Source organism: Lissotriton helveticus, chromosome 6, assembly GCF_964261635.1.
Source record: "Lissotriton helveticus chromosome 6, aLisHel1.1, whole genome shotgun sequence".
NCBI classification, from domain to species: Eukaryota; Metazoa; Chordata; class Amphibia; order Caudata; family Salamandridae; genus Lissotriton; species Lissotriton helveticus.
In genome coordinates, this window is record NC_136067.1 from 503,156,284 (window position 1) to 503,180,372 (window position 24,089).

The following is a 24,089-nucleotide window of genomic DNA, read 5'->3' on the forward strand; positions in this document are numbered from 1 at the left end:
TAAAGACGGCAGAAGGGTGACACGCTTGGAACTAACGTGCACAAAAATCTGAATATCGGCAAGTACTGAACACGGGACTAAGGAACTTCTCTGTATAAACATTAGAAGTATATCCCAGTTATATCACCATATAGTGATTGATACATCTAAGAATATATAAATCGTCCTTAGAGAAGTGCATGGAGCTCTGTTAGCCCGCTTGTTCCACAGCACCCGATCACAACGAAAACAGTTATTTGAATAATTGGAACTCTACCATAGGAAAAGAGGACCGCAAGGTTTATCTCAAGTACATGGTCTGGTATTCTTAGGTGACAAACCAGAAGATACCTTGGAATGTTATTCAGAACTTAAAAGGTTATATATGCTGCTATGAGAAGAGAGCTATTTTATACATACATTGTCCTGAAGAAGGTGGCAAAGAGAAACATATGAGCTACCGAAACGCGTCGACGCATCATTGAATGTTACATCCCAGGAACCACACGTGTTTATGTTGATGAAATGATTAATTGACACCTGGTTAAAAATATACATTGAGTTCAATGTGGAGTAACGGAATTTGAGATGCTTTTTATTTTTTGCACTTCACTTGGTTGTTAGCTCTCCAACATTTAGTCTTACATATTGTTTTCACATACAACTTGTAATTTTAACTCCACGTATAGCCAAAACTGTTGGTCAATAGGACTTTTTATCTGTCATTTATATTTATTGATTGTTTGTTGTATTATATGTCATTATTAATTTTATTAAAGATAAACTGTGTTTTTCTTAATTAGTTCTGTTGTTTAATTGATGTCACCAAATTACCTTTGAGGAACTGAATGTATGAGGAATGGAAGAATGACATAAAAAAGTGAGCTTTTTGACAGAAATATTACCCATGACTAATACTGATTAGAGGGTAACAAAATAGTCCCAGGAGAAATCCTCTCTTTTTACTTACCAGTGGTACCCCTTCTCTTGGGTGTGGGGTCGCTCCCAATTCGTATTTTCACATAAGTGTAGTAGACAACAAAGTTTACCTGTGCTCACCCTCTGGTACTTTGGCACACATCAGTCAGGATAAACTAAAGAGGCAAAGTGTAAAGTATTTGTGCACACATACACAGTAACACAATACAAAAACCACAAAAGTACTCAACACCAGCAGTCTAGACACATTGCCAACATTTATCTGGGTAAAACAGGACCGAAATAACAAAAATCCACCATGCAAAAGTCAAGATCTGAATTTCTCAATATTGACTACAGATACATCACTTTAAAACAAAATAGCTCCAGTCGGCGCTATCCTAATGTGCTTGATAGGGACGAATTCACAAGTTCAGGCTGACTGCGATGAAGGGCAGGCCGGCTACAGAGTCACGCAGACTCCAGTGCAGTGCCTTGAGGACTTTGAGAATCACAGACGATGCATGGTGCTGTGGAGGTGATGCAATGCAGTGGCAGTTGCGCAGTTGGTTCTTTTCTGCTATGTAAGACGTTGGCCCATCTGCGATTGGAACGGTGGATTGCACAACGGAGGTGAGGTGTCACTGTAGCAAGTGAAGCATCGGTTCCTGGAGGTGGTGTAAAGTCAGTGAGCCGCTGACGAATGAGAATGCTGCGAGACTCAGGAAAGGTAATGTGGCGGTTGCAGCAAGGCGTCAGTTCCGACGGCGGTGTGCTGTCACTGAAGCATCGCAGGTCAAGTCATGAGGTGTAGGTTCCACGGTGTCGATGTCACACCATAGGCACCATGGGGCCACAGGTGAAACATCGGAGTCAGACGTCATGGACTTCGGTGACATGGTACTCAAGACTCACACGGTGGCTGCTCTTTAGAGGTGCTGCAGCGATGTCGGAGCTTGCTTTGTCCAAGGACAGAAGCAGCAGGCAGTAGGCCAACACAGCAAAGCAAGCAGCACAGTGACAGACCCTCTTGGCAGCACAACAGCTTTTCTTCCTGGAAAAGTGCCCTAACTCTAGAAGTGTTCTGAGTATATGGTGTCAGAGGTCCAGTACCTATCTATACCCATTTTAGCCTTTGAAGTAGGGAGACTTCAAAGAAAGGTCTTTGTAGTGCACAAGCCCCTGCCCAGGCTCCAGACATACTACGGGGGGTAAGGAGCTCTTTGTGAGTCGACAGGCACAGCCCTATGCAGGTGCAAGTGCCAACTCCTCACACCACTCTAGCTCAGGAAGACCCATCAGCCAGATAATGGGTCATCAGGATATGCAGGGCACACCTCAACTCTCTTTGTGTGCAATGGTCAAGAGTGAATTCACAAAACCCAGTTGTCATCCAACCCAGAAGTGTAATCTAGGACAGGCAGAGGCACAGAATGGTTAAAGTAAGAAAATGCCAACTTTCTAAATGATCTAGAAAAAAGGGGAGTTTGGCCCTAAAGGATGAGGGGTAGGCAGGGCCATCTAACTATTATAACTATGAAATTAGCCTGCACCTCAGTTTATTCAAAACATGCAATTACTTACTGCACAAAGTTAAACACATTTCTTCTGTTTATCTCAGTAATTTTTATTTTACCATTTTTTTAAATTCTCATTCATTTATAAATACTCATACATTCATGTACGGGAAGAAAATACATCATGAAAAAATAATTATTAAATAGATCTCATACATTCATACTTGCATAAGAAAGCATAAGAAACCATGCCTGCAGATATCTTTTTACCGCATATAACAGCAAAACCCTATAAGTAAATGCCGCTTTCTCCTCCCCCATGTTTTACAGATAGCGATTAACGTTCTCCTGAAAAACAAGGCTAATCCGGCTGGATTTAGCGCAATGACTTAAAGGTAAAAAGCAAGTGATATTTTGAATCGAACTCATTAAGAAGTTTTCTATAAAAGGAAAGCCACAATACAATTTAGGATTTATGTTTTATTGCAGTGGCACAATGTGGGCACTTAAAAACATCTGTGGATGAACTCTGCAAGTACGGCTTATAATGACAGCGTGTTCACGCCATTCAGGTACGGCAGCTTTGATAACACCACGTTCAGTCAGAGTAATGTTAGAGGAAGCTATTTTAATAAATCCTTTCTTGTCAAAAACTATTTATTTCAGATAAGATTGAGGCAGCCGTGAAGAGAGTCCGGTGAATCATAACCAGAACTCGAAACGCGTCGGCAAAAGTCTCTAAATAACTAGACATGTTGGGATTCATTCCCATGAGAGGAGCTAGGAAGGATTAAGGAACATTTATTGCAATTCCTTCTTGGTCCCTTGTTGAAAACTTTTTTGATCAAGTGATTTAATACGAAAGAAGTAAAGTATAGGCATCTAAAAGACTCGGTTTGATTGCAAAAGAAATAATGTGAACATCAAATTGTTGTTGACAATATCTTTCACAAGTATGAATGTATGAGCACTATTTAATACTTATTTTTTCATGATGTATTTCTGATTATTTTTTCAATTGTTTTGTTAAATTATGATGGAATCATGACACAATGTTGGAATGATGATGTTTTTTTCCCGTACATCAATGTATGAGTATTTATAAATGAATGAGAATTTAAAAAAAAGGTCAAATTAAAATTATCAAGATAAACAGAAGACATTTGTTTACCTTTGTGCAGTACGTAATTGCATGTTTTGAATAAACTGAGGTGCAGGCTAATTTCCTAGTTATAATAACTTTCTAAATGAGGCATTCTCAGACCTGAATTTAAAAACCAACTTCCCTAAAAGATGTTTTTAAATTTTGAGTCCAGAGACACCAAAATCCAATTTTCTATCTCATCCCAATTGGAAGATGCGCTTGTAAAGTTTTACAAGGCAGCTCCAATCATAACCTATGGGTGAGATAGGCCTTGCTGTAGTGAAAAACTAATTGGATTTGAAAAAAGGGATCAGCACTGGGCAAGGGTGCTACTAATATATATGTGCTACAAATATATTCTAAATATCCAAGCAAAGACTATACTTCACACACGTATAATATACCAAAAATATATCTTTTTTATTTATTTTATTTTCTCACGGATTGTAATTGATATCAAAAATATATACTGATATGACATACAAACACACAACAATAAAATCACAAAAGGTGAAGAATTCATTATTAAATCTTTTTTTCTAGTTGGGTATAACCACACAGAGTAATTTTGACAAGAACAACAATATATTGGAAAGTGAAAAAAGATGGTCAATACAGCAATAAGTCTAGATGTCAATATCCAATATTATATGGGAAACACTGGTTAAAAGACCTGATTGTCATCAACGCTTTTCGGTGTTTAACCTTCCTCAGGGTGTTTCTACCAGTGGCATACAAAAAGGTTTATTTTATATTAACTCTTTTCTATTGGTAGGTTGTCTATGATTCAATTCAACTGAGATCTGGTCATCAATCAATTAACTTTCCGGGCATCTAATTATTATGTTAAATGAAGCTGTCAAACAACAATGATTCTGGCACTTATGTTGTGTCCTTTTTGGCTCTTATCTGTGAAGTTCGATAATATGGTATCTCCTAGTTTTAAATATAATCTTATATAATAACTTGATCCCACTATATCCTGATATTTGGGGCAGTTCATAAAGCGCTGATGCAGAAAAGACGCTGACGCTGACGCTTCTGATATGAGAAAAACAAGCCTCCTAAATGTTTCCAAAACAACGTAAATGATGCATGGATATCTCTTTCACTGTGTCGTGTGGTAACTGATGACTGATTGATAACAAATGCCCCAGGACAGGTGGCTTTTATAATATAAATATAATCAAGATCACGGCACGATGGAGCCGGGTCCTGTGATATGAACGGAACGCGCCTGTCCAAGAGCACACTAAGGTGGCTACCTACTAATTGACCAGATTTTTACCACCAGGACATCTAAGACTCACAAGTATAAGTCCTGCCTTTTAGAATCAATCATCTTTTACTGCGTGGTGTAAGATTAATATACACAGCTCAGCTGCCTACATCCAATGGCCAGCAGAGCGTAACGTTATGGTCAGTACACAGCGTACAGGTCAACAACCGGGAGGGCGACCCCGCGAAGAGACACTTCAGCCTATAGCATACACACAAGGCAACTGCTAAGATACGACTTTTATAAAAGAAAAGGAACAAGGAAATAGACAAACACTCAACCCCTCCACCCCCCAAATCCCCCCATCCCCACCTCCTCCGCATCAGTCTCTAGCTCCCCAACCTACCCTCCCATGGCCATCGATCACAGCTCAGGGTAATTCAGACTCCGTTTGTGGCCCCCACCGGTTCCAAAGGAATAAGCTGGAGAATTTGTGGGTATTTTGGGCAAGTTGCTTCCCTCATTTCCTTGGGAAGGAGCTGCAGGAATGGGTCCCATAGCTTCGCATATTCTGACCCTTTCCCATCAATGCTGAGCGAGAGGTGCTCCATTGCTAAGAGGTACCAGAGTCCCTGGATCCAATCCCGTGGGTCAGGTGTGGCCGAGGAATCCCAGTGCACTAGAAGAACCTGTTGTGCCGCGAGCAATGCTAATGCAAGCTATGTACCCCTCAGTGAGCACAAAGGAAAGGACTTGGGGTGGGGGAGTCCCAACAAAGTGTGCTCAGACGCCAGGGGGAATGTAATTTGGAGCGCATCATCAAGATCATCAAGAACCGCTGTCCAATATCGCACAAGTTTCGAGCAGTGTCACAACAGGTGTATCAGGGAACCAGGAAGGCCACACCCCTGCCAGCAGAGGCCTGACTTAGTTCTGTCCCAGGACTTGATACGTGCCGGCATATAGTACCAATAAGTGGCTACTTTATAGGCAGATTCCGCACCCGCGGTATTAGAGGCAATGTGGTGGGGTCGGTAGAAAGTATGTTCCCATTCTTTGTGCATCAGAGGGAACCCAAATTCAGTCTCCCAGCGATCCTGCGCCTTTGTACGCTGCTTCTTAGGACGCGCCAGGATCATTGCGTACAATTCAGATATGAGCTTACAGTCATCCTTTTTGCAAACTAACCATTTTTCGAAAGCGGTCAATGGGCGAGACATTAAAGCGAAATTAGAAGGTTGGGTCACCCAGTGTGCCAGCTGTGAGTAATAGAAAGCGTCGAACTCCGGCAAATTAAAATATTCCATGCATAGTTGAGAGAAGGGGACCAAGCCATCTAGGTCCAAGAGGGAGCCCACCTTTTTGCAGCCGTCCTCCCTCCAGCGATGAAAGACTGGGGACTCGCACCCCGGCGGAAAGTCGGGGTTGTCCACAATATGTGTCATAAGGGAGGAAAACGTAGTCCTGCCCCTGCGCCGCGCTAACTGATCCCATGCTTTGCGAGTCAGTGAGGTCACCGACGGAGAGTATCGGCCCTACGCCCTGTGTTTGCACAGAAGCCAAAGTTCACGCCAAATATTACAGCCAGCTACTGTCTGGTGCATAAAGTTCCAGTGTTTGCTGGACAAGGGCCTATTCCACTCCATGATATAGCGGAAACAAAACACTTGATGATAATCACTCAATAGCGGGAAGCCCAACCCCCCCACAGCTTTCGGTGAGGTGACAAGTGATAGTGCGAGCCTCGGTCTCTTGTTGCTCCACAAGAATTAATTAAGGTCCCCTGCAATTTCCGAAGGGTGCCCGGCGGTGGGCTCACTGGGAGCATCTGAAACAGGTAAAAGATAAGCGGGAGCACAGTCATTTTCACTGCCGCTAGCCTCCCGTACCAGGCCAGTTTGAGGCGGACCAATCGGATAGCACTATGGTAGTTTGATCCACCAACAATTTATAATTGAGGGAGACCGTGTTAGTGATAGAGGAAGTCAGCCGGATGCCCAGGTATGGAATGTCGGAGTGTACCCACTGAAAGTCAAAGTCCCGTCGCAGATCTTGGACCTCATCATCAGGGACAGAAATATTAAGAATTTGGGTTTCGAAAAGTTTACTTTAAACCCTGCCACCTTTTTGAATTCAAGAAGCTCCGTCGCCAGATACCGCAATATGGAGTGAAGTTGGGTAAGTGATAGTATAACATCGTCTGCATACAGTCTAATTTTGTGGGTGTCAGCACTAAACTTAATTTCCACTATATCCAAATTTGAACGTATGAGTTGGTCAAAAGGCTTCTTATAGAGCGCAAAAAGTATCGGGGACAAGGGGCACCCCTGCCGCGTCCCTCTGGAGAAGAGGAAAAGGGCAGGTTTACACCCGTTCACTCTCACTGCCGCCTTAGGAGCCCCGTAGAGACATTGAACAAACCGAACAAAATTATCACTGAGACCAAAGGCCTGCAAAACTGTAAACAGGTATCCGCAGTCCACCCAGTCAAAGGCCTTCTCTACGTCGATGGAAAGGAGAAAGGCCTGGGCTCGAAATCAGTGGACCAGGTCTATAAGGTGAAGAACTCGTTTGGTATTATCCCCACCCTGTCGCGTCAGAATAAAGCCGGATTGGTCCAGATCAATGATACCGGATTGTCACCTATGCCGACGACACCCAGCTCCTGTTTGTAAGCAACAGGGATGGTCTGTTTGACGATGATCAGGTTAGGGGTTGTTTGAGTGCGGTTTTTGAGTGGTTTGGACATCATGGATTGAAATGCAACTCCGACAAGTCGGAGCTGCTCTTCTTTGGTTGTACCTCCGAGCCTGATTGGAAACCCTGGTGGCCGCAGGATATGTTCCCTCCCGCCAGTTCATCCTTGAAGGCCAAAAATTTGGGAGTTATCATTGATAGCGACTTATCTTTTGGACCACATATTTCCTCTCTTACTGGGAAATGTTTTGGCATCCTTCGGATGCTTCATAAATTTCTCCCTCTAGTGTCCATCCAGCATAGGAAAATCATTGTCCAGGCACTGGTCGGCTCTAGGCTGGATTACGCAAATGTTTTATTTCTGGGACTTCCTAAATATTTGGTTAGGCGTCTACAAATTGCTCAGAATTCTGCGGCCCGAGCTGTTTTCGGCCTTCCAAGAAGAGTCAGAGCCACTGCTCTTCTTTCAACCTTACACTGGCTACCTATTGCCAAGAGGATTCTTTTTAAAACTCTGACCACGACTTTCAAGGCCTTACATGGTATTGGCCCTAAATATATCTCAAAACGACTGTCTTGGTATCAGCCCCCTAGATCTCTTAGATCTTCCTTGCTATCTAAAATGAAGGTTCCCATTATCAAGCGCGCCAGAGCAGGAGGACGGTCCTTTCGTTATTTGGCTCCTCGTGCTTGGAATGACCTTCCAATTTCTTTAAGACAGGCTTCTAGCCTGTTGTCCTTCCGAAAGGCCCTTAAAACATGGCTTTTCCCTTAAACTGGTGCTGCTTTTGTTCTGTTTTTTACATGTCCCTTCAGTGTTATGTTTCTCCCTTACTTGGTGGGTACCTTCGATAAAGCGCCGGGAGACTCCGTGGAGTGGCCGTGCGCTATAGAAGCATAAAAAATAACATAACATAACATAACCGTCCATCAGGGGAATAAGTCGCGCCGCCTGGATACTCGCGAAGAGTTTTGCATCGATGTTTAGAAGGGAAATCGGCCGATACGAGCCACAGTCTTTTGGATCTTTCCCAGAATTAAGGATGGCCGTGATTGTTGCCTCTGACTTGGAGGGGGTTACCTCCGCAGTATCTAGGAAAGAGTTGAACAAACGTGTTAAAAGTGGAGCCAGCTCCATGCAAAACGTTTTAAAAAACAGAGCTGAGAAGCCATCCGGCCCCGGGGATTTGGCTATCTTTAAACAAGCTATTGCTGGTATGACCTCTGCTACGCGTACAATGGCATCCAAAATGTCGGCCGACGATTTAAACAGCGGCGTAATGTAACACAACGCAAGATATTCGGCCATCCCCCTCGAGTTTGGCGTCTCCCCACTATAGAGGAAGTTGGCCGGATGCCCAGGTATGGAACGTCGGAGTGTACCCACTGAAAGTCAAAGTCCCGTCGCAGATCTTGGACCTCATCGTCAGGGACAGAAATATTAAGAATTTGCAATTTCGAAAAGTTTACTTTAAACCCTGCTACCTTTCCGAATTCAAGAAGTCCCGCCGCCAGATACCGCAATGTAGAGTGAAGTTGGGTAAGTGATAGTATAACATCATCTGCATACAGTCTAATTTTGTGGGTGTCAGCACCAAACTTAATTCCCACTATATCCAAATTCGGTACAGTACAGGCACTGATAGAAGTGGCGGAAGGAATCCACAATCTGTGGTATGCTTAACTGCCTGGGAATCTCTAATGGACTGAACAGCCGACATCTGCGCTCATGCTCGTAATCTATGGGCCAACATCCTACCCCCTTTGTCCCCACTAAGGTAAAACTTATGTCGCAAGCGCAGGAGGGCATACTCAGCTCTATCTAAGTGTTTCAGCATGTGCCGCTTTGTTTCCAGCTCTCTCCAAACCCTTGGAGCCCCCGTCCATTTGTGTACTGCCTCTAGAGCTCCCACCTCCTCCTCTAGCTCCGCTCACTTAGCTTTGCTTAGTCGCGTAAATGATGCCGCCAGCGTGATGAACTCCCCCCGCACCACTAATTTCAAGGCTTCCCATACCGCCACTAAGGATGTACCCACCTGGTCATTATCTGCATGGTAATTGGTGATAGTGACTTGAATTCTGGTGACCACTGACTCCGAGTGGAGCAGGAAGTCGTGAAGGCGCCAGCCAGGGGGAGGTGGGCGCTTGCAGTGGGAAGTAAGTTGAACCGAGATGAGGGCATGGTCCGATAGGGAACAGGGGGTAATATTCGCTGCACATAAGTGGGGTAGAAGAGAGGTTGTGGCTAAAAAATGGTCTAGGCGGGCAGAGCTTTTGTGCGCTGCAGAGTAGTAGGTGTAATCACGCTCACTAGGGTCCTGGACACGCCACACATCATTCAATCCTCCATCAATCAGCCATTGTCTCCCCCCTGCGATAGCGCGCCTGTCTGATTTGACCGTTGCTCAGACCTATCCATCCCTGGATCCATCACCACATTCAGGTCTCCACCCACCAAAATCGATGCATCCGGAGATGCCAGAACCTCATAGGGGGCCACGTGAAGGAAGGGTTCTTGTCGTTCATTCTGGGCATATAGCGACCCTATCATTAGCTGTGTGTCCCCCATTGAATGCGGACAGCCAGGAACCTACCCTTAATATCAGCCACATTGTAAAGCACTTTGCAGTGCACACGTGTGCTAAAAAGGAATGCTACCCTATGTTTTTTTAGCTGGGCCTGAGGACCACAGTTGAAGTGGGAAGTGCTTGTCTCTCATCCGTTTAGTATCTTTGGAGAGGAGATGGGTCTCCTGGAGCAGACGCACATCACTCTCAGCCTTTTCCAAAAGGGAAAGGATGGCCGAGCGCTTGACAGGGCTATTCAGTCCCCTGACATTCAGGCTCAGAGCCTTTAAATCTCTACCCATAGTATCCAGGAAAAAAGTAGTAGCTATCTATTCGCCCAGTGTCAGAGGTATGAGGTTGGTAAGAATGCAGTGACCATTAACCATATATCCGCTATGCCTGCCTCAGAACTGATGCGGAGCCCCGAAAGTAACCCCATGACCCAAACAAAACCCCCTTCCCAAACCATGATGCAAGAGAACATAATGTAGAACGCAACTCAAAAGCCATGCACAGAGACAACAGTCTGTCTTGTGAAGCAAACAGTGAGGGGAACATGGCATCATTCTGAGTTACGTAACGCACCTGATACAGGGCAAATCCATCATACAAGGATTGAGTGATGGTACCAAATCTCAACAGAGTATTTCCCGCCTCCAGCGCCGAAAAAGAGCCCACCTGATGCCATTCGTACGTAGCTCAAGGGACACCGGTATTATCCGTCACCTGTGCCACAGATGTAACAGCCGCCACTCTCTCCATCTGACTAGTGGACAAGTCCGGTTTCGAAGACTGGGGGGATTTCCCGACCCGCTGCCAGTCGGTGGAGCGCCTGCGCCGCCTCAGAGGGATCCGGTGTTCCCAGGCTGAGAAGAGGACCGCTCCAACCCTAGGACATCGTAGGTGGCTTCCAGAGAACAGATCTGTAGAAGCTCGCCATGGTGTTTGAAGATAAGTCGGAACGGGTGGCCCCATGAGTAGGGAATGCCTTGCTCACGCAGATGGTTAGTGATGGGCTTAAAATCTCTATGTTTGAATGACCTGCCGATTTCTGCAGGAGATCCTTCAGAGGCTTGTCTTTCCTGTTCCTGGAGGAAGACATGTCATCTAAGGCAAAGGCCTATGCGTAAAAATGTATTGTCTAGTCAGAAGCGAGATCAGCCCTCCAGGGAACACTATCGAGGCCCACTCCCGGCGGGGCCCAGACCCAGAACTAAGGCAAATCAGCAAGTTACCAATGCTCAGTACCACCCGGCCCATGTGGCAATCAATATGTATAAGAGTCAGAACCCTAATTGCATTGTGGGGTATACATCCAGGATGGGGGAGGAGCCCTCACGCCCTTCTCCGCTCCCAGGTCTCTCTCTGCCAAGGCCCTGCCACATGCTCAGGGAACAGCCGAGTCGGGCCCCCACCAACTCGTGTGTAACCGAGTGTAACCCCCACACCCAGGAAGCGCCCCACACTGCACTCAGGGGGTCCCCCCCTCCCGCCTGCTGGGCCACACAACACAGCACCGACCGCTGATACACGGTCCAAGTACCACCACCAGGGGCAGGCGCCCATCCTCTATCACCTGCCGCCCCTCACTGCACACGTATGGGAGCAGGACACCGAGCTCCACTCAGGGCAAAAGGCCTAAGCAGTACTCTCCCTCAAGCCCACAAACAAGACGAGGCACAGCTCAAAACGGGGAACCACCGCCTGCCGACTCGCAGGCCGAAGGTAGTCCCTCCGCTCCCAGTATCGCAGTCTCCCAGGTCTCAGTCTCCTGCAAGGCCCAGAGAGCGACTTCACCAGGGGGTGCCCACTACTGCTATAGCTCCTCAGTCTCCACTACTGTGGGGGGCACTCTCAGCGTGGGCCCCACTCCCATTCACAGCAAGACGGAGGGAGGCGCATGGGCCGCCACAAACAGCAAAGTCAGCTCTGGGCCCTCAGAAAGGCCCCGCGCCCCCACCGTCAGTCAAGTGTCACGCCGTCCATTGACTCGTGGACCGAGATCCGCAACCCGGCGTCTGCCACCCCTGCACTCCTCACCTCGGATCCTCGGGGACTCGCGCACCTCGGTCCCTCTCAGCTACGGCGCATAAGCACACACCCGCTCACCGGGGATCCGAACACTGCCACCCCACAGTGAGGATCGTCTAGGCCAAAGTCGCTGGGTCGCCCGTGCAACTGGCCTCCGCCCTCTCCGATCAGGCTGGATCTTCCGTGCAGGCGAATGGCAACTGCGGCGCAGGCCTTGCCGCCGACTCCACTTCTCCGCTGCTCTGCAGTGGCTGCCACTGTCTAGGCTGCAAAGGCACTACCTTCGCCGTGTCGTCGGGCGCCCTGTAAGCAGCCGGGGCACTGCAGGGAAGGGGATCACTGCAGCGGCCTTGCTCAACAAGCCCGCCGGGCCGCTGCTAGGCCGGGGCCGGACTGCTCAGAAAAAGCAGTAAACCACCCTATAGCATGAAAAGAAGTACACAGACGGTGCCAGGGGGGCCAGCATGCACAGCAGGGCTCAGCGTCCAGCTTGGGTGGGCACCAGGAGGGATGATAATCAAAGCTAAAGTCAGGCGGCGCCGGAGGGACAGGGAAACATGTCTTGGCCATGCCCCAAGTCCTGCCTTTTAAACACACTGCACCCTGCCATAGGGCAAGCTAGGCCCACCTTAGGGGTGCCTTAAATAAAATAAAAGAATTAGGCCTGGACATCATCCCGGTAAATCTGCTAAAAACTCTAATGTATCCTCAATTCTTTTACTAATCCCAAAGCTTGTCACAGCAAGGTAACACCCTCACAAGGCCTTTGTGACAAACTAGCCAATCATTTTATCCAGAAAGTTGAGAACATATACAACAGAATCATTAAGGACAGGGACTCTCCTAACAACATCTCTACCCCCTTCACAGCTCTTTCTCCCACTACACAGTCTTTGAACTGCTTTCCTCCACTCTCCATAGATACAGTGGAGTCTCTTATGAAAGCAGTCCAATCAGGTTTCCCCCAGGATATCCTACCTGCTAAAATAGTCTCCCAACTCCACAAACAGTTGGCACCTAATGGACAAGCAGCATTACTGGTGCTGCTGGATCTGTCAGTGGCATTTGACACAATATCCCATTCCATCCTACTCAATAGACTAAGTAACATCGGAGTTCAGGGTTCGGCGTTCCATTCTTAATTCTTCCCTGGACAAGGGATCCCTTCTTTCTGAATGGAAGGCTACCCAGATAATCCCTATCTAGAAGAAACCTAATGCCCCTCAGGATGATATTTCCAACTACCGTCCTGCCTCTCTGTTCCCTTATCCGTGCAAACATTTGTAAAAACACATCAACAAGTATCTCTCAAAGTACACCGAAGTAATAGGCTATCTAGACTTCTCCCAGTCCGGGTTCCAACGCAAATTTAGTACGGAGTCGGCTCTGATTGCAGTCACGGACAACCTTAGGCACTCCCTGGATAATGGGCAAGCAGCATTACTGGTGCTGCTGGATCTGTCAGCGGCATTTGACACAATATCCCATTCCATCCTACTCAATAGACTAAGTAACATCGGAGTTCAGGGTTCTGCTTTCCAGTGGTTAGCCAACTTCCTAACATAACGCACCCAAACCATTAAACTTGGCACTTTACGTTCCTAAACATCGGTGCTGACTAAAGGTGTGCCTCAGGGATCGTGCCTCAGTCCAACTTTATTCAACATTTATGTGGCTCCCCTGGTGAATCTACAAAGGGACCTGGGCTTCATCCCAATTTCATACGCTGATGACACCCGGCTTCTAATGGCATTTGACAAAAACTCTCCCAACGTCCAATCAATCTTCAGTGGAGGCATGATAGCCATATCAGCCTGGATGTGGAACAATTTTCTTCAACTAAATACCAGCAAAACAGAGAATATGCTGTTTGGATAAGCCTCTCTACTCTGGTCCCCTGATTGGTGGCCTACTGACCTGGGTGATGCCCCCGTCCCGAACACAGTGGTAAAAAACCTAGGAGTACATATAGAATAGAAATTAATGATGAAGAATCAAGTTACAACCTTTGCGGTCTCTTGCTTCCACAACCTTGAGCCTCCTGAGAAGGGTTTTTCTTCTTCTCATGACAGTCCGAAAAATTCTCCTCCAGGCACTGGTAATTAGTCATCTGGACTATTGTAATGCCCTCCTGATTTCAACCAATGAGTCTTCTCTTAACAGATTTCAGGTGGTCCAAAACACTGCAGCCCACTTATTCTCCAACTCTCCTGCTAGGACCGCCTCTTTGCCACTTCCCCAAGGTCTGCATTGGCTACCCATCTAAAAGCGAATGCAATACACGATCTGCTGCATAGTGCATAAGGCAAACCATGGTAATTGCCCAAGCTATCTAATAGATAGACTCCTCTACTATCTACCCTCCAGATCTCTCTGCTCTAGTTCTAAATCACTCCTCTTGGTGCCCCGTGTTAAGAATCCCGCATTAAAGGTAAATCTTTTTACCATTTGGTCCCCTCCCTGTGCAATTCACTTCACAGCTACCTCCGGAATTGTGTCGACTATCTTGGATTCAGTAAGCTCTTAAAAACTGCACTCTTCTGATTTTCTTCCCCGATACTCTTAGCACTCCCGTAGCACTGAGATACCCTTCAGGGGGTAATTCGGGTGCTATACAAGACTCTAAATAAATAAATAAATAAACAAATAAAGTAGGTGAACTTGCCAGGTCGACATGGCAGTTTAAAACTTCACCCACAGACTTTTCAGTGGCAGGACTGAGACAGGTTAGAAGAGCTACTCATGTGAGTGGCACAATCAATGCTGCAGGCCCACGAGTAGCATTTGATTTATAGGCACTGAGCATACGCACTGCATTGTACTGAGAACTAACTAGTAATCAAATATGCCAAGCATGGATAAACCAAATGCAATTACATTTTAGACACACACAACATGCACTTTAGCACTGGTCAGCAGTGGTAAAGTGCCAGAGTCACTAAAACTAGCAAAAACATAGTACCTGATTACGATGGCCATTAGGATGGAGAGCAGATGGTCGAGGAGTCCGTCTGACCATCAGACTGTCTGTAATGCCTACAATGGTGGCAGTGCCTACCAGGCACCACCGTAAGCATTACGAAGTTCCTTTCCAACAGCCCTTTCATGGCAGTGAACCTGCCATGAAAAGTATGGCGGAAAGACACCAAGACACGGGACCTGGGGGCACCATTCATATCTCTACATCATGTGGCAGGCAACACAATAGAAGGGGGTTTCCAATCGGGATTTGAAATGGGGGCAGGAAGCGGGAAAAACAGAGTGCAAAGAATCAAAGAACCCTGTCCACCTTATATTACTGTGGTACTTCTAGAGGATCCTTTACTGCGGGGCAGACCAGGGATGAACACAGTCATCTATGATGAAAATTATACTGCCACAAGCTTGAATTACGCCAACGCGCGTTTCAGTGTTGGGCCAACTTATGGCCACACCTTCATCAGGGCGGAGAGGTACCACAGGGAGGGGGACGACAACACCAGCTTATACGTTTTTTGATGCTACCCTAAGGAGAGACTGAAGAGACTATAGAACTGGTCTTATGGGCTCTCTTGTTCCATCTTCTCACTATCGATTTTAAAACAGATGAGTCCCTTCATCCCTGGTCTGCCCTGCTTTCCCCGTTCAGTGACGCAAATACTACCTATTTTGATTGCGCTCTCAGGAACTGATGTACCTTTTATGTATTAGTGTATGGATGTTTGAACGAATGTGTATGCTAGATAGTGGAAACTTGATGAATGTCTAGTGAGAATGATGGACACTGGGTGTGTGGGATTCGTATAGATATTGAAAATGTTTTTCTTCCTTTTAACTCATGTTAGGTGTGTTGTTTATCCACTATGAATTATTCGAAACTTAACAAGGACACACCTTCTTATATACATGTATAATGGTGAAACAAATCTATTTTTGTAAAAATGAAATATTAATCAAATATTATAATGAAATTTAGGTGCGTTTGGCTCTGATACTGTTTAATCATCACCCCATTGTTGAAGTAAAGGATCCTCTAGGAGGACCACAGTAATATAGGGTGAGCAGGGTTCTTTGATTCTTTGCATCATGTGGCAGGCACCACATGGAGCCTGCCACGTAGTGCAGGGATATGTAAAGTGTCCCTTCTTTGCATTGCTGCGGGGGCTGCAGCCAGAAGGGTCTGCCGCAAAGCAAAATATAGGCATTGCGACCACCGTGATGGTGGTCACATCAAAAGGCCTACTGCTGGATTGCCGACAGCCTGTTGGGCCCTAAATTTAGCACACAGTCAAAAACAGAAGGTCAGATGCAAAAAGATTGGGGAAACCACACCAAAAGATGCCAGGTCTAACAAAAGGTACCGTTGTGCACACAGTATGCAGAGATCATCCTTCCTAAGTTGTGGTAATTTTCGATGCCCTCATGAAACAGTCTGGCTGTGTAATAAATACGGCATCAAATGGATAGGTTGCATGTAATGTCACCGGAACCATTTTCCGGATTCCTTATATAGGAAACACTGAGGGTTCTGTTTTTCACTGCAATCTAGTCATGAGAAGTGTATCGGCCACAACGAGGTTACCCTAGATGGAAGTTTATATGAAGTAAGTATTGCCGCCTGTCTTTGTTATGCCCCTCTGACAACATTGTGGCCGCAAGCTGTTTTTGCTGCCCGTTTCTTCAGTATATTTGACAACTGTGTACTGACCTGCATTGCATTTCTTGTTACGCTTTGATCATTGGACTATATCACTGTCGCAAGCTGTTCAGCCACTAGTTTTAAACAAGCATTGGCATAGCCAATATGTCTCGCCTTTGGGACCTTCTAAATGTTTAGACAGAGCTATTGGCTTTGCCCATGTGTTTAAGCTATGTTGGGGGACTTGCTTTAAGGGAGTTTTAGTGCACAGGAGGGTTGGGAGCTAAGGAGAGGCAATCAAGTTTGTAGAAAAATGAGACATTGAAGATAAACAGGATACAGGAAATCAGTTATAGAGAAACTGAAATGGGCTCTCAGTCGGGGCAGGAATGTGCCTCCTTTAGGGGAATGTGGCAGACTTCGGCACCCATTAGATGCTGCCCAGTCATCCATTTTTGCCCCAAAAGGTTATAATAATGGTGTATTGTTACCGCACAGCGGAATTCCAGGATCCTGTAATACTGCGTGGAATTGGCAGCACTCTTACCACCTGCTAAAAGCATGGCTTGCATTACTCGGTTAGATGTAGAAATTGGCACAGTAATATTGATTTTGCAATGTTAGTCCCAAATGCACATGACCATTTGAGGTATTACCTCGGTTTCTGTATTATAGCACATTATTGAGATTTGCAAGAAGAGAGATAAGGGAAGAGAGAGCAAAACAAACATTTCAATGCAATAGGACTCGCATTTACGCGAAACCTATTGCATTGCAAACAGGACTGTGGGCGGGCGAGAAGGCACAAACTATGGAGTGCAGGGGAGCTTTAAAGCGGCTCCCTTGTTTAAGCTTGCCTTAAACCCAGAGCTCAGCTGCAGCTCGCCACTGGCACGTCATTACTGTAACCAGGACTGCGTTAGGGTGACCAACCGTCCGTAAATTTCACGGGCAGTCCGTCATTTCGGCCGTCTGTCCGTTGTCCGTGAAGGATCTTTTAACGGACGCCATTTGTCCGTAATTTTAACCCGGCACCGGTTGCAACTCCTGGAAGCCGGCACAGCTTGCCCCCACCTCCCTTCTTGACTCCGATGCTGAGGTCGGGTGTAACACTCAGAGGCAGACAGCAGTACAAAAGCTCAGATACCCGGCAGCACTGGAAGGGCACAGCGGGGTGGCAACCCTGACACCTTCAGCCTTTGATGAGCTGTTAAAGGTGCTTGAAGGTGACTGAGAGGGGGTGGGGGGCAGCTGCAGGAACAGGGGCATCTTATTCTGATGCAAACAGCCCTGAATGCGGCATGTCTCCACAATTTAGAGGGGCTTGACACATTCCATTTCTCCCCAGGGCCCCAAACATCCTAGAACCGGCCCTGATTAAACCGAGGCAGCACGTGAGCGTAATTACTGTCATTAAATTGTAAGTAAACCTCTGTTCTTCAAACATGCAGTCTATAATGTAAGAAAAAAAGAAAAGGTACAATCGCACCCACACTGATTAACAAAGTATCGAGGACTATCAGTTAAATCAGTTCTCTTCGAGTATCTCCTTTAAGTACTGTACATCAGTGTGTGGGGGGAGGGGGGTGGGCAGGGCCGGCTCTAGGCTCACGGAGGCCCTGAGCAGGGAGTGTAAGTAGGGGGCCCGAGGCCGCCAAATCCCTGCCAGGGGCCGCCACGCAAATATGTATCTAAGGATATATATTGGCGTGGCGGCCCCTGGGGTTTGGCGGCCCTGTGCAGGTGCACAGCTTGCACATGCCTTAGGCCAGCCCTGGGGTGGGCAAAACTAACATTTTGGAAAGAGAGCCTGTCTGATCGTTGTCTTGTCCATGAGGGGGTGAGGAGCCCTACCCCACCCTGGAAGAGACCAAGATGATACTAGAATACTGCATGCCCACCTCGGTGCCCACCCTGGTGGATCATGTTCCCCCTCCTGTGATGGCTCCTGCCCCCCCACCCAGTGATGACTCCTGTCCCCCCATGTGGTGACTCCTGTCCTGTCCTCCCCTGTGGTGGATCCTGTCTCTGCCCTGGACAAAAGGATAAATAGATGAGTGAAGGAGTGAAAGGATAAATGGATGAGAGAAAGGATGGATGAGTGATAGGGTCAATGGATGGATTCATGAGTGGATGAGTAGATGGGTGGGTGGGTGGATGGATGGAAGGAAGGATTGCTAAGTGAAGGGGTCGATGGAGAGAGAAAGGGAGGATTGATGACTGAAAGGATGGATGGATGAGTGACTGGGTGGATGGATAGTAAGTGAAAGGATGGCTGGATGGGTGAAAGGGTAAATGGCTGGATGGAGGAGTGAATGAATGGATGGATGGGTAGAAGAGTATATGGATGAGTGTACAGATGGATAGGGTGAAAGGGTGGATGGATGGATAATGGATGAATGAGTGAAAGGATGAATGAAGGGATGGATGAGTGAAATGAAAGATGGAAGGATACATGATGGATAGGTTTGCAAATGGTTGAATATGTTTGGATATGGCTGGGCTTACTTAAATACCATTGCGCGACCTCTGATGTGTCTGTAAAACTTATCCAATTGTCCTGAAGTTCTGTCCTGAATTTTGACCTCCTGTCCTGAATTTGTGTCCTGAATTTTGACCCTTTGTCCTGAATTTTTACACTCACCGTCCTGAATTTGCACCAATGCCAGTTGGTCACCCTAGACTGTGTGCCTTCTTCCTGGACCTAATGCCTGTATTTTACCCCATTCACTTGTGAGTAGTGCACCCTCTTTTAATCACGGGACAGTTTGGATTGCTATGCGCAGTTTCCTTAAGCAGTGAGAGGGCAGCTTGTTTTTTTGTTTGCAAACTATGCTGTAGTATTAATTTCCCTACCCTACTGGATCTTGCTTTTGTCTAAGAAGGATCACATTTCAGGTCATGCATCCATAGCACCACCGTTGTGATTGCAGTAGTGTTCGCGTGTTGTCAGCAAGTTGAACGCACACTTTAAAGTCCAGCCTGCACTGATAAGTTTGTTCCGCTTTTCGGTTTTAAGTTTTTCTCCTTTTGTTCAAGCAGTGTTCTCTGTTGGGGCTGCACGGGTGCACCTGCTGTGTGCCATGCCTATTCTAGGTTGCTGTTAGACCTGGCACCTTGGCGTGAGTTTCCCTTCCACTTTTTGCTGTTGTGCCTCAGATGTTTTTGCTGGTGTCCGCGACTCAGGGCACTGCGCCACGGCCAATCCGTGCCGCAGTGCAAGTGCTCCCTACTGTAAAGTGTACATGTGATTGATATACCTGATTGGTTCATTGGATTTACTGTCAGTCCCCAGTAAAGTGCACCAGGAGTGCCAGGGCTTGTGAATGCCAATACTGCTAGTGGGCCTGCAGCGCTGGTTGCGCCACCCACAGAAGCAGCCTTAAAATGTGTCTAGGGTCTGCCATTGCAGAACCTGCGTGCAGTCTGGTACTGTCACCCTGGCTGGGCAAGTGCACACACTTGCCAGCCCCTAAACCTTCCCTTAACTTCATATTAGTCACCCCTATGGTAGGCCTGAGGGCAGGGTGCATTGTAAGTGTAAGGTAGAACATGCCCTGATGTGTGTGGCATGTTCTAATAGTGAATTACTGCCAAATTCGTTTTTCACTATTGTAAGGCTACCAGTTCCCTTCTAGGCCAGATGGGCTGCTGGAATTATTACACTCTATAATCCCAGCAGGCTCAGGGAACATGGTAGAAATTCATGTTTAGTATGCCTGAACTCAGAATAATAAAATACTTCTTTTAGTAAAGTTTATTTTAATATCCTGTGTTTGCAAATGCTACTTTTAGAAAGTTAGCATTTGCTTGCCTAACCATTTCAGCCCGCCTCTGCTTGGATGTGGATCTGACTGTCTGGTGTGTGTGAGTGACAGGGCTGGGAGTTGACAGGTAGTGATTAGCAGGAGGACCCCTTAATGGGTGGTGGGAGTTTCCCCTGAATGATGCATCAGGCTGTGCTCTGCCTCCACAATGCTGGCTCCACCCTCCTGGGGAGCGACTGATGACTCAGCCTGCACCTGGCCCAGGAAGGACCGAAGCTTGTCAACAAAGTACTCAGGCCACTCCTGCCCTCTCAATGCCGGCTCCGCCCCCCTGGGGAGCGGCTGATGTGCCTGCCCTCACACTGAATACAGAAGTCATAAGTACCCACAACAAGTACTCAGAGACTGAAGCAGTTATGCAGAGGCCCCCCTGGCCAGTGAGAACAAAAGAAACTGTGTATAAAAGTAGGAGCCCTGCTCCTTGTAAATCAGAATCCTGTTTCACCACGAAGGACCTCTGCCCGACTAGAAGGAGAAGAGACGCTGGGAGAACTGGCCTGCTGCTTGCCTTGCTGAGAAAGGAGAGGAAAAGACTTGATGAGAAAAGACTTTGCTGCTTTGTGCTTAAACATTCTCCAAGGGCTTGACTGAGCTTGCCCCCTGACCTGAGCCACAGGACCATCTGGCTCAACCTGCCTCTGCTCGTCTGCCGGTAATTAACCGGGATATCTACTACTGCCGGAGCTGTGACTTTGGTGCCCCCCAGCCCCTCTCTGAGGCCGTGACCGACTGTGTCTCCTCGTCCCCGCCGAGGAAGAGCTCCGCTCCGTTGAGCCGCTCTCCCCCCGCTGAGGAGATCGCTGTGTTGACCGCCTGGAAGGCTCACTGCTGTGGTGCCCCCCAGCCCCTCCCTGAGGCCGTGACCGACTGTGTCTCCTCGTCCCCGCCGAGGAAGAGCTCCGCTCCGTTGAGCCGCTCTCCCCCCGCTGAGGAGATCGCTGTGTTGACCGCCTAAGAGGGCCCGCTGCTGTGCCTCACCCTCCCGCCAGAAATCCCCACCGGACGCAAACAGACCCAGGGGACAGACCTCCGACCTGGACGGACGCCTCGGGTGCCAGCCCCGCTCTGCCTGAGCCGCTGGGCACCTCGCCTTTGTCCCCGGAGGAAAGCCGCCACCGAGACCGTCAACGGGCTCGGGGCCCGCAACGTTTGTTTCTACCCTTGATTTTAGGGTTGCCAGCCTGCCTGCAAGGGCCCAGGAATTGTGAATATCACCCGCGGTGCGAGCCGCCCCTGTTCCGCTGACTCGCGCCGCTCTGTGTGCCTGCCTGCAGCTCCGCGCTGAGAAGAGCGCTCCAGCCCCTCCCGCTGGAATCCTTTAGCTGTCGGGGAGACGAGGCTGCAACCAGAGCCCCTGACCGAGTGACTGGGGCTGCGCTGGGTCCGTGGGCCTCCCCCCCACCTGGACAGCTCTGAGGTCGGTGTTTCCCCCCCGAGGGGGTCCCGCAGACCAGGAGGGCCATCAGCTGTCAGAGACCCGGCCGGGCCGATCGCGTCTCACGCGGGAAGCGTGAGACTTGGCAGGGCGTCGGGATTTCACCCGTCTAAAGCGCACCCGAGTGCAGAAACAAACAAAGAATCAAGAGAACATTGTGGAATACAACTTAAGAGAAGAACAGTGCATTTTTGAACTATAACTAAAAGAGAGCTTGCCTATTTACAACCTGTGGGCATACAGAACCGTTATTTGATCTTGTGATAAGTCTGACCTAAGAGATATATATATTTTACATAAAGAAGCGTATTTTTATATACTCACAGCCTGGTGTCCATTTGTGGGGGGATTGGTATATTTTACTGTGTGTGTGTCTACAAATGCTTAACTGACTAACGCCTGGAGAATCGCCTTGGCTGCTCACGCCACGCACCTAGAGGGTGAGCAAGGGTAATTCTGAAGGGTCATCCTTTGCCCTGACTTAGAGGAGAGGGTCCCTGCTTGTCACAAGTACCTACTTGCGCCAACCAGAGACCCCCAATTCTAACATTGGTCGCAGCGGTGAGGATTTGCGAATTTGCATTTGTAGTTTACATACAGTGAATTACTGATCACCACATAGGGAGAGCAGATCTATAACGCAGCCACAGGTTTCCAGTTCCTTTTTGCTAATTTTGTTGAGACATCTGCCATTACTGAAGCCATGCCTGGCTCACTTCCTGCCGGAAGAGCGCTCTCTACCTTCTCTGGAGCAGATGACATAGATTGGAGAGAGGGAGCCTTGAGGAGCTTAACCAATGACCAGCTGAAAGATCTCTGCACAAAATGCAGAATTGCCAAAGGTGGATTGAGCAACAAGACCCAACTCGTGACGGCGCTGAGAGCTTGGAGGGAGTCAAGAGATCCACAGACCCCGGTGGATATCATTCCACCAGATGGCGCTGGAGAGCCCCCCAGAGGCCTGTCACCAGAGGAGCTGGCAGACAGGGCCGCAGACAGGGCACATGCAATGGAGATGGCAAGATTAGCTGGGCAAATGGAAATGGAAAAACAAAAACTGGAAATGGACAAGCAAAGATTGGCCATGGAGGCACAGCAACGCCAGCTGGACCATGACCTGAGAATGAAGGAGTTGGATCAAAGAGGTTTGGGAACAGCTCCTTCTGGTGGCAGCACAACGCCGGTGCAGGTAGAGTCCAAGGTGTACATCCCCAAAGATATAGTTAAAGAATTCTTTAGGGGGGATGACATAGGACAGTGGTTTAGGGCATATGAGGTAGCCATGTCCTCCCACCGGGTCCCTGAGAAAGATTGGGGAGCGGGGTTGTGGGGAAGGTTCCTTAGCGAAGGGCGGGACACCCTGCTAGATTTGCCCACTGCAGAACAGATTTCTTATCCCCACATGAAAGAGGCCTTAATGACCAGGTATGGGCTTACCCCTGAATTATATAGACAGAGGTTCAGGGGGTGTGCAAAGCGTCCTGGGACTACGTATGTGGAGTATGTGAATTTTTTTTGCAGAGCCCTGGATGGTTGGGTGAAGGGTAACAAGGTGAATGATTTTCAAAGTCTCTTTGATTTAATTGCATGGGAGCACTTGTCTGATAACTGTTTTCCTGACTTACGCCAGCACCTGATTGATAGCAAGCTGTCCAACCCGAGGAAGCTTGCTGAGGAGGCGGACCGCTGGCTCAGCACCAGGGTCCACAAGGGTCCAGTGGGAGACTCCGCCAAGGGTGGGCAGGGTCCCCAGCAGAAGAGTGGGGGGGACAGGGGTAAACAGAAAGGGTTCCCTAAAGGCCCCCAAAGTAATCCCCAAGGGAACCAGCAGAAGGGTTCTCAGCCTCCCCCACCCCCAAAGCAGAATGGGGCCCCGACAGGTAGACCTGTTCCAAAGGGGCCCTTCAATTGTTACAAATGTGGTGACCCGGGGCACATAGCCAGTGACCCCAAGTGTCGCCTGTTTGGAAAACCAGCACCCACTGGTGCTCCGCCCCGACAAGTGACCAGTGTTCACTTAGGAGAAGAAGTGATGGTCCCGGGGGGTGGAGATCCTGTTCAGATGACCCTAGTCTCACTAGGAGACAGTGAGATGGTCCCTACCAACTACCTGCCCTCTAACACTAAAAAATATGGG